Source organism: Oncorhynchus mykiss, chromosome 11, assembly GCF_057628025.1.
Source record: "Oncorhynchus mykiss isolate SJ-2025 chromosome 11, ASM5762802v1, whole genome shotgun sequence".
Taxonomy (NCBI): Eukaryota; Metazoa; Chordata; class Actinopteri; order Salmoniformes; family Salmonidae; genus Oncorhynchus; species Oncorhynchus mykiss.
The window spans coordinates 17,548,680-17,556,356 of NC_143032.1; the positions used below are offsets into that span (position 1 = coordinate 17,548,680).

Consider the following 7,677-nt stretch of genomic DNA (forward strand, 5'->3'; position numbering starts at 1 on the left):
TTCCAAGACTCACCCTTGTTTGGTTAGCAGGGCCTGAAAGTTACAGTTTACGTGGAATATTCAATGGTTCAGTTTAAACTTGCTTTTTGTAGAAGTCCTGTTTTATGTCCTAAGAGAGCTGAGAGGGTTGTACATTACCGTGAGCAGGTGTGTAATCATGGACTTGGTGTGTGAGGGGTGGATCTTTAAGTTTTATGGGATTGTACAGTATATTACCATGAGCAGGTGAATGTCAGGTGAGGGGCTGATGGATACTGCTATGGAACCCTGACCTGTTCACCAGACGTGTTACCTTGTCCCGGACCGGCTGTTTTTGACTCTCTCTCTCTCTCTCTACCGCACCTGCTGTCTCTAACTCTGAATGCTCAGCAATGAAAAGCCAACTGACATTTACTCATGAAGTGCTGACCTGTTGCACCCTCTACAACCACTGTGATTATTATTATTTGACCCTGCTGGTCATCTACGGACGTTTGAACATCTTGGCCATATACTGTTATAATCTCAACCCGGCATAGCCAGAAGTGGACTGGCCACCCCTCAGAGCCTGGTTCCTCTCCAGGTTTATTCCTAGGTTCCTGCCTTTCTAGGGAATTTTTCCTAGCCACCGTACTTATACATCTGCATTGCTTGCTGGTTGTCGTTTTAGGCTGGGTTTCTCTGTAGCACTTTGTAACATCGGCTGATGTAAGAAGGGCTTTATAAATACATTTAATTGATAGATTGATTAGGGGTGGATATTTGAGTCAACTGGAACTCTGCACATATTGTTATTGCTCTCCTCAGTGTTCTAAACCTAGCCTGGACCCAGATCTGTGCTCATGCTCTTGCCAACCCCATTGCTCATTTTCAAGCCATTGGCATGGCAATGAGGGACAGGACTTGGCATGATAGCGCAAACAGACTGGCGCTCAGGCTATTCTAAACGCTCATACTAAGAACACCATGTTTTTGTCAGACTTAATTATATAGAACTACTGGTAATAAAAAAAAAAACGTACAACAGGCGTTTAAACAATTTTACAATTCATTTATAATACTGAGGGTGGATAGAATACCTCTTGCTAAGTACAACAACTCCCCCCCAGCCTGCTCTGCTGAGGTTCAAACCCTACAAGGCAATTGGTCTTCCATAGACTCTGAACAGGTCAGACCACCAGGAGCCGTGGCAGCCAAAGGGACTCCAGGACACTTTATACATGTCCTGTCCTTACTGACCAGGCATTGGGGTTACCTCACTCTCCCATCAACGCTCTGGGTTGAAGTTTGCCCTAGGTATAGATCTAGGATCAACTTCCCCTTCCACAATCCTAACCTTAACTATTAGGTTGGAAAATGCTAAACTGACTCAAAATCAGCATCTCTAGGGGCAACTTCACCCTACTCCCTCATCAACACTCTGTAACCCATCCCACCGACCAATAGATCGACAGAACCTAGGACCTGGGTCAGGTGTTGTAAATCAGACACCTCTCACCTCTGAATGGCGCTATTCTATTCTTCATGGTTCTTTGTCCCGCATTACCCTGTACTAATGACGTGTTCAAAACAACTAGGAATTTGGAAATCTCAGACTTCAGTGCATTCAAGACAACTGGGAACTCGGGCATAAAAACTAGCTCCAACTGGTTAAAACAGTTTTGAATGGTCATCCAACTCTGAATTACTCTGGTATCTTTCTAGAGCTCTGACTTTCTGACCCGAAGATCACTAATTTCAATATTTGACCTTGTTTTTTTTCAAAGTTCCCAGTTGTCTTGAAAGCGCCAATAATTTAACATAGCCTGAGTGGCGTTTCTTTATTTTTTGCCCTAATGTGAAAACAATCTACCTGTCAGAGGAGGTTCTAGTCTGCAGTGTTGAACCAATTCAGTAAATGTGGAGGAGTTCAGTAAATGTGGAAGTTGCGTCACAGGCTCCCTTTCCATTTCCCCTGAACACTGGTTGCATCTGGCGCCGCTGAGGGTGCCCTGGACAAAACATGACCCCAGTCTGCCTAATTAGAAGCCTCCAATGACTCAGCTTCCCAAATAATTGTACAATTACTTTACAGAAATATGTTGGGGTAGGGAAATGGTAGTACACTGTGACAAGGTTGATCAAGAAAAAGAGTTTCACACTCATACAGCGCAATGACCTTAAACATGCAATACAAAATATTTCACTGTAAAAAACAACAACAATTTATTTACGTTATAGTACTAAGTATCATTCAGTTGATTTCAAAGATGCCTTTTTAAAACTTTATTAAGACAATTGGTTTTCCCCTAAAATCCACTAACACACTCAACAGTACCGTCTTGTTCCCGGGATAAAACCTTGACATACTGTACCATAATTACAACATCACCACCAGGGCTGTCCCATTACAGCCAGACTAACTAACTATTTTGTCCTTTTACAGAGACCATCCCTGGAAAGATTCTCAGAGGGGAGAGCTTGCAATAACTAGCAAGAATATGGAAAGACTTTCTCAGTGAAGGTGTGTGCAATAGTGTGTAAACATGTGTTCTTATCAGGGTCAGAGAATGACAGCTTTCCTTTGTCCCAGTCTAGCTGCACTCTGATCGTCTGGGGTTTCTTTGCCACTGGGAGTACACTGGTTGATTCTGGTGGGGAAAATACACTGTATTTATGTTTGAAGTGCCAGAATTGCCAGTGTCCACTCTTAACTGCTGCCTTCCTCTGGACAGACTTTTCTATCACACCCAGTTGACATAATTTATTGTTCCCAACCTCAACGTCCCAGCTGTGTTCCTGAGTTAAAGCCCTCAGAACCCAAGATCCAGATCCATACATAGTCATCAAACCTCTTTGGGTTATCAGGAAGCTACAATGTCTCATTCCTGCGTTTCACACTGGTCAGATCCTCAGACATCCAGAGATCTGGGTAGGCAGTGTCTGGGTCCAGAGTGACAGGAGCTGAGTGTTGGTCCCATGTTTTATGATCTGAAATAAAATATCCTACAAATTTTCCATACGGACAAAAACATTATTTCTCTCAAGGCCCATTGTCGTAGCATTCATCTGCCGCCATCACCTCATGTTTTAGCATGATAATGCTCTGCCCCATGTCTTAAGGATCTGTACACAATTCCTGGAAGCTGAACATGTCTTCCAGTTCTTCCATTGACTGCATATTCACCAGACATGTCACCCATTGAGCATTGGGATGCTCTGGATCGACGTGTATGACAGCGTGTTCCATTTCCTGCCCATATCCAGCAACTACGCAGTCATTTGAAGAGGAGTGTGACAACATTCCACAGGCCACAATCAACAACCTGATCAACTCTATGTGAAGGAAATGTGTTGCGCTGCATGAGGCAAATGGTCAAACCAGATACTGACTAAAGGTACAGTATCTGTGACCAGCAAATGCTTATCTGTATTTCAATTGACGGATTTCCTTATTTGAACTATAACTCAGTAAAATCTTTGAAATTGTTGCACGTTCCATTTATATTTTTGTTCAGTCTAGATTAGAACTGTGGGTGATTTCTAGTTGGTGATGTTTTTTGGAAGCCAAGAAGAACATGTTAAGTTAATAATAGTTGTGTACAACTGTCATTGATACTGCTAAAATTGTACTGCACAGTTGATGCTCAAATCAAATTTTATTTGTCACATGCACCGAATACAACAGGTGTAGACCTTCCAGCGAAATGCTTACTTAGCCCTTAATCAACAATGCAGTTAAGAAAAAAAACTGCCGGATCTTATGAAACGCTTTTTTAATCATTATCTTTGTGTGCTGGGTCTGGAGACAGTGAGAAACTAAATTATGTTCATTGAATTGTCACAGTTTACCCACAAAAATACAGTGATCCAAATACATACAATTCTCTGTTCTCTTATTACTAGTCATCCTCACGTTAATGTGCTTAACTGTTTGGTTACAGGTTTGTTTAACTTTATTAAAGACCGCCTGTTTTTCCTGTAAGGGCTTCAGGAAAGTCTATAGGTCCTCCTGGAATGAGAGGATGTTTTATCGAAATGTTCCTTCCTTTTTTAATGAGAGTTTATCTACATGGAAGAAAGGTGAATAGACTGCTCTCCTCTGTGTTTAAGTCAGGTTATGTGAGTGTACAGTAGGTGCGTCACGTGTGTGTGGTTAGATCCGGATAGATCTGTTTTACAGGAATGAGGAAATTATTCTCCACTGAGAAAAGTACTTGAAAAATATCAGCAGTACACTGCTCTGAAGGATAAACGCAAGTAAACAAAGTTTACACTTTTTTTTGCTCAACAGTTCAACCACCTTTTGCAGAAAAATGCATTGAATGTATAAGGAGTGTTACTTCATTCATAGACGCAGGTGCAGGAGCAGGAGCAGGAGAAACGTTTAATAAAACAACAAACATGAAACGAGACAACACAACAGTGGTGTTTACACATGAACATAGGAACAATACTGACTGAGGAAGTACCCAAGGGAGGGACAGATATAGGGGAGGTATTCAGGAAGGTAATGGAGTCCAGGTGGGTATAATGATGATCTGCAGGTGTGCGTAATGATGGAAGCCATGTATTTGTAATGATGGATCCCAGGCCCGGTGGCTAGTATACCGGCGACGTTGAACGCTGGAGGGGAGGAACGGGAGTAGACGTGACAAATCTACATCCCAGACCACAGGAGCTATGACTCGGGAGGATGGGAATATAGGCGCATTCTGGAATGGACCCTCTCTCGAATCGTAGAGACGTGACAGGGCATCGGCCTTGCTGTTCTTAGAACCTGGGCGACAGTGTGAAGTCAAACCTTGTGAAGGGCCCACCTTTCTTGGCGAGGATTCAGCCTCCTCGCTGTCCGTATGTACTCCAGGTTCTGATGGTTGGTGAGAATGACGAATGGTTCCTTGGTGCTCTCCAGCCAGTGTCTCCACTCCACTAATGCCAACTAAACTGTCAGGAGCTCACGATCACCGACGTCATAATTCCTCTCTGCAGGGGACAGTTTCTTATAGTAAAACACACGTGTTTGAGCAATGGGGCGGAGGTAAAATGTCCCTTGAGTAGACAGAAGGCCAGTCGGCTGTTGGGCTCCAAAACAACATACAGGGCCCTCCCTTAAGGTGAGAGGTGAGCTGAGCAGAAGTTCCTGATGAAACGGCGGTAGAAATTGGCAAACTCAAATACCATTGTAACCCATTTATGGTGGTTGGGACTGGCCATGACCTGACTGCACCTACATTCTTGTTGTCCATTTTCACTCCCTGCGGAATGATTTAGTAGCCTAAGAAGGCTAAGAAGGAGACTGCCCTCTGATAAAATTGCCACTTCTCAGCCTTGACGAACAGGTGGTTAGCCAGGAGGCGTTCCAGGATTGCTTGAACGTGAGTGATGTGATCCTCCAAGGTAGCCGAGTAGATCATGAGGTCATCGATATACACAACCACCTGGCATCCGAGCAACGAATGCCTGGAACACTGACGAAGCATTGGCTAAGCCAAATGGCATCACCAAGTACTCGTAGTGATCAGACATCGTGCTAAACTCAGTCTTCCACTCATCCCCCTCCCGGATGCAGATGAGATTGTAAGCACTCCTCAGGTCCAATTTGGTAAAGAACCGGGCCCCGCGCAGCTGTTCGATGGCTGCCGGCACAAAACGGGAGAGGGTACCGATACTTTGTGGTAATCTCATTGAGTCCTCTGTAGTCAATGCATGGACGTAACCCTCCATCCTTCTTGGTCACGAAGAAGAACCCAGCTAATGCAGGAGAAGTGGACGTGCAGATGAACCCTTGTTGGAGTGCCTCTTGGATGTAATCCTCCATGGCCTGGGTCTCAGCCACTGACAGAGGATAGATGCATTTGTGCGGAGGTGCTGAACCTGCAAGCAGGTTGATGACATAGTCCCAGGGGCGGTGAGGAGCAAGACAGGTGGCATGGGTCTTGGAGAATACCTCCTGCAGGTCCTGGTATACCTCCAGGATGTTGGGCTGAAGGGCAACCGCAGGACTCTCAACCAATGTGGAACCACAGGGGATGGGGAAGCAGGTCTTCCGGCATTCGGGTGACCAGTCTGTGATTCTCATCCTCAACCATGAGATGGTAGGGTTATGACATTGAAGCCAAGGGAAGCCGAGGATGATCTGTGAACTGGTGCATTGGTAATGAAGAAGCGGATGTTCTCCTGATGAATGGACTTCACTGTGAGGGTGAGTGGTTGGGTGATGTGGGTGATGGTTCTGGACACTAAAGGCCAACTATCAATGGCTTGTGTCACACCCTGATCTGTTTCACCTGTCTTGTCATCAACAAACAACGCATACAAAGTAGGATGATCAATTCACCTAGCTAACTAGCTGCAGAATAGGCATCAACTCACCACGTATCTTATTCTTAATGTTTGTCGATAGGCTACCAGAGTGAGGACAGACATTTTTCGACGTGAAAAATGTAATTAAATAGCCCACTCCCTGCCCTGTATCTTATTCTGCCACTATACAACTTTGTATGCGTTGTTTGTTGGCAACCTTGTTATTTACTAAGTTTTTGGAACTGTTGGAACGTTCCACAAATTATACCCACCCCTGCTACAGTAAGTGTATATTTTTTTGAAAGATTATTTCTCGCTGACATGAAAGATAAAGGGCATATCAGTATAAGTTTCGAAAGCCATTTGAAAGCGAAGATTATTGACGTTGTAACGACTGTTGGTGGAAGAAGGTGAGGACCAAGGTGCAGCGTGGTAAGTGTCCATGTAAATTAATATAACTGAACACGAAATACAAAATAACAAAGTGAAACAACGAAAATCGAAACAGTCGTGAAAGGTACCACAAAACAGGAAACAACTACCCACAAACACAGGTGAGAACAGGCTACCTAAGTATGGTTCTCAATCAGAGACAACGATTGACAGCTGCCTGTGATTGGGAACCATACCAGGCCAAACACATAGAAATACAACACACAGAACAAAACAGAATGAAAAACATAGAATGCCCACCCCAACTCACGCCCTGTGTTTTCTGGAGGCCTGGCACACCACACAGATGGGCTGTTTATCCTCTAGACAGAAGAGCTTGAGTTTCTCCCTGTGTAGACTGCAGAGCTCCTCAAACTCCCCTGAATCTCTTTGACTCCTCTCCTGTAAGAAAGACTCACATATGTTCTTTAAGAATTTGAGTTGCTTCTCTTCCTGCACACTGGACATTCCCGATGTAGCCTTTGTTTCCAGTGTTACTGCAGACAAGTGTTACAGACACTGTGCCTACACAACAGGACAACAGAATCTTTGAAGAGATCATGGCAAATAGAACAGGAGAGATCCTCCTCTGGGAGATCTGGGATCTTTTATTCTTTGGATATATACAAGGATTCAGCACCCGATCTAAGTTAATATAAGATGGAGTCGAGCAAGTTGTTAATCTTTTCAACAGCTTATCTGGTAGCCATGCTATGTCCTAGTCACATCAGTGTCTCATCAATACTAAAACAAGTTATTTCGGGGGCGGTGCTAGCATGTTGGAGTGAAAGGCTGTTTGAGAGAGGCTCCCGCAACTTTTTACAAAACATACTTAACCTACTTTACCGCACTTTTTGCACCATAAGTCTTTAATACAATAGCGTGAATTTTTATGTCAACATGTTGAGTAATAGGTGACTAAAGGACAAGAAATCGTCATCGGAGGCCTCCTCCCCACCAAACAGCGAGGCAGCCATGGCG

The 7,677-nt window shown here is 44.1% G+C and overlaps 1 pseudogene; it reads right to left on the reverse strand.

Annotated features, from left to right (window-relative positions):
- Window positions 1-2,381: 2,381 nt before the first annotated feature.
- On the reverse strand, window positions 2,382-7,164 carry LOC149979516 (zinc finger protein RFP-like; annotated as a pseudogene).
- Window positions 7,165-7,677: the final 513 nt, after the last annotated feature.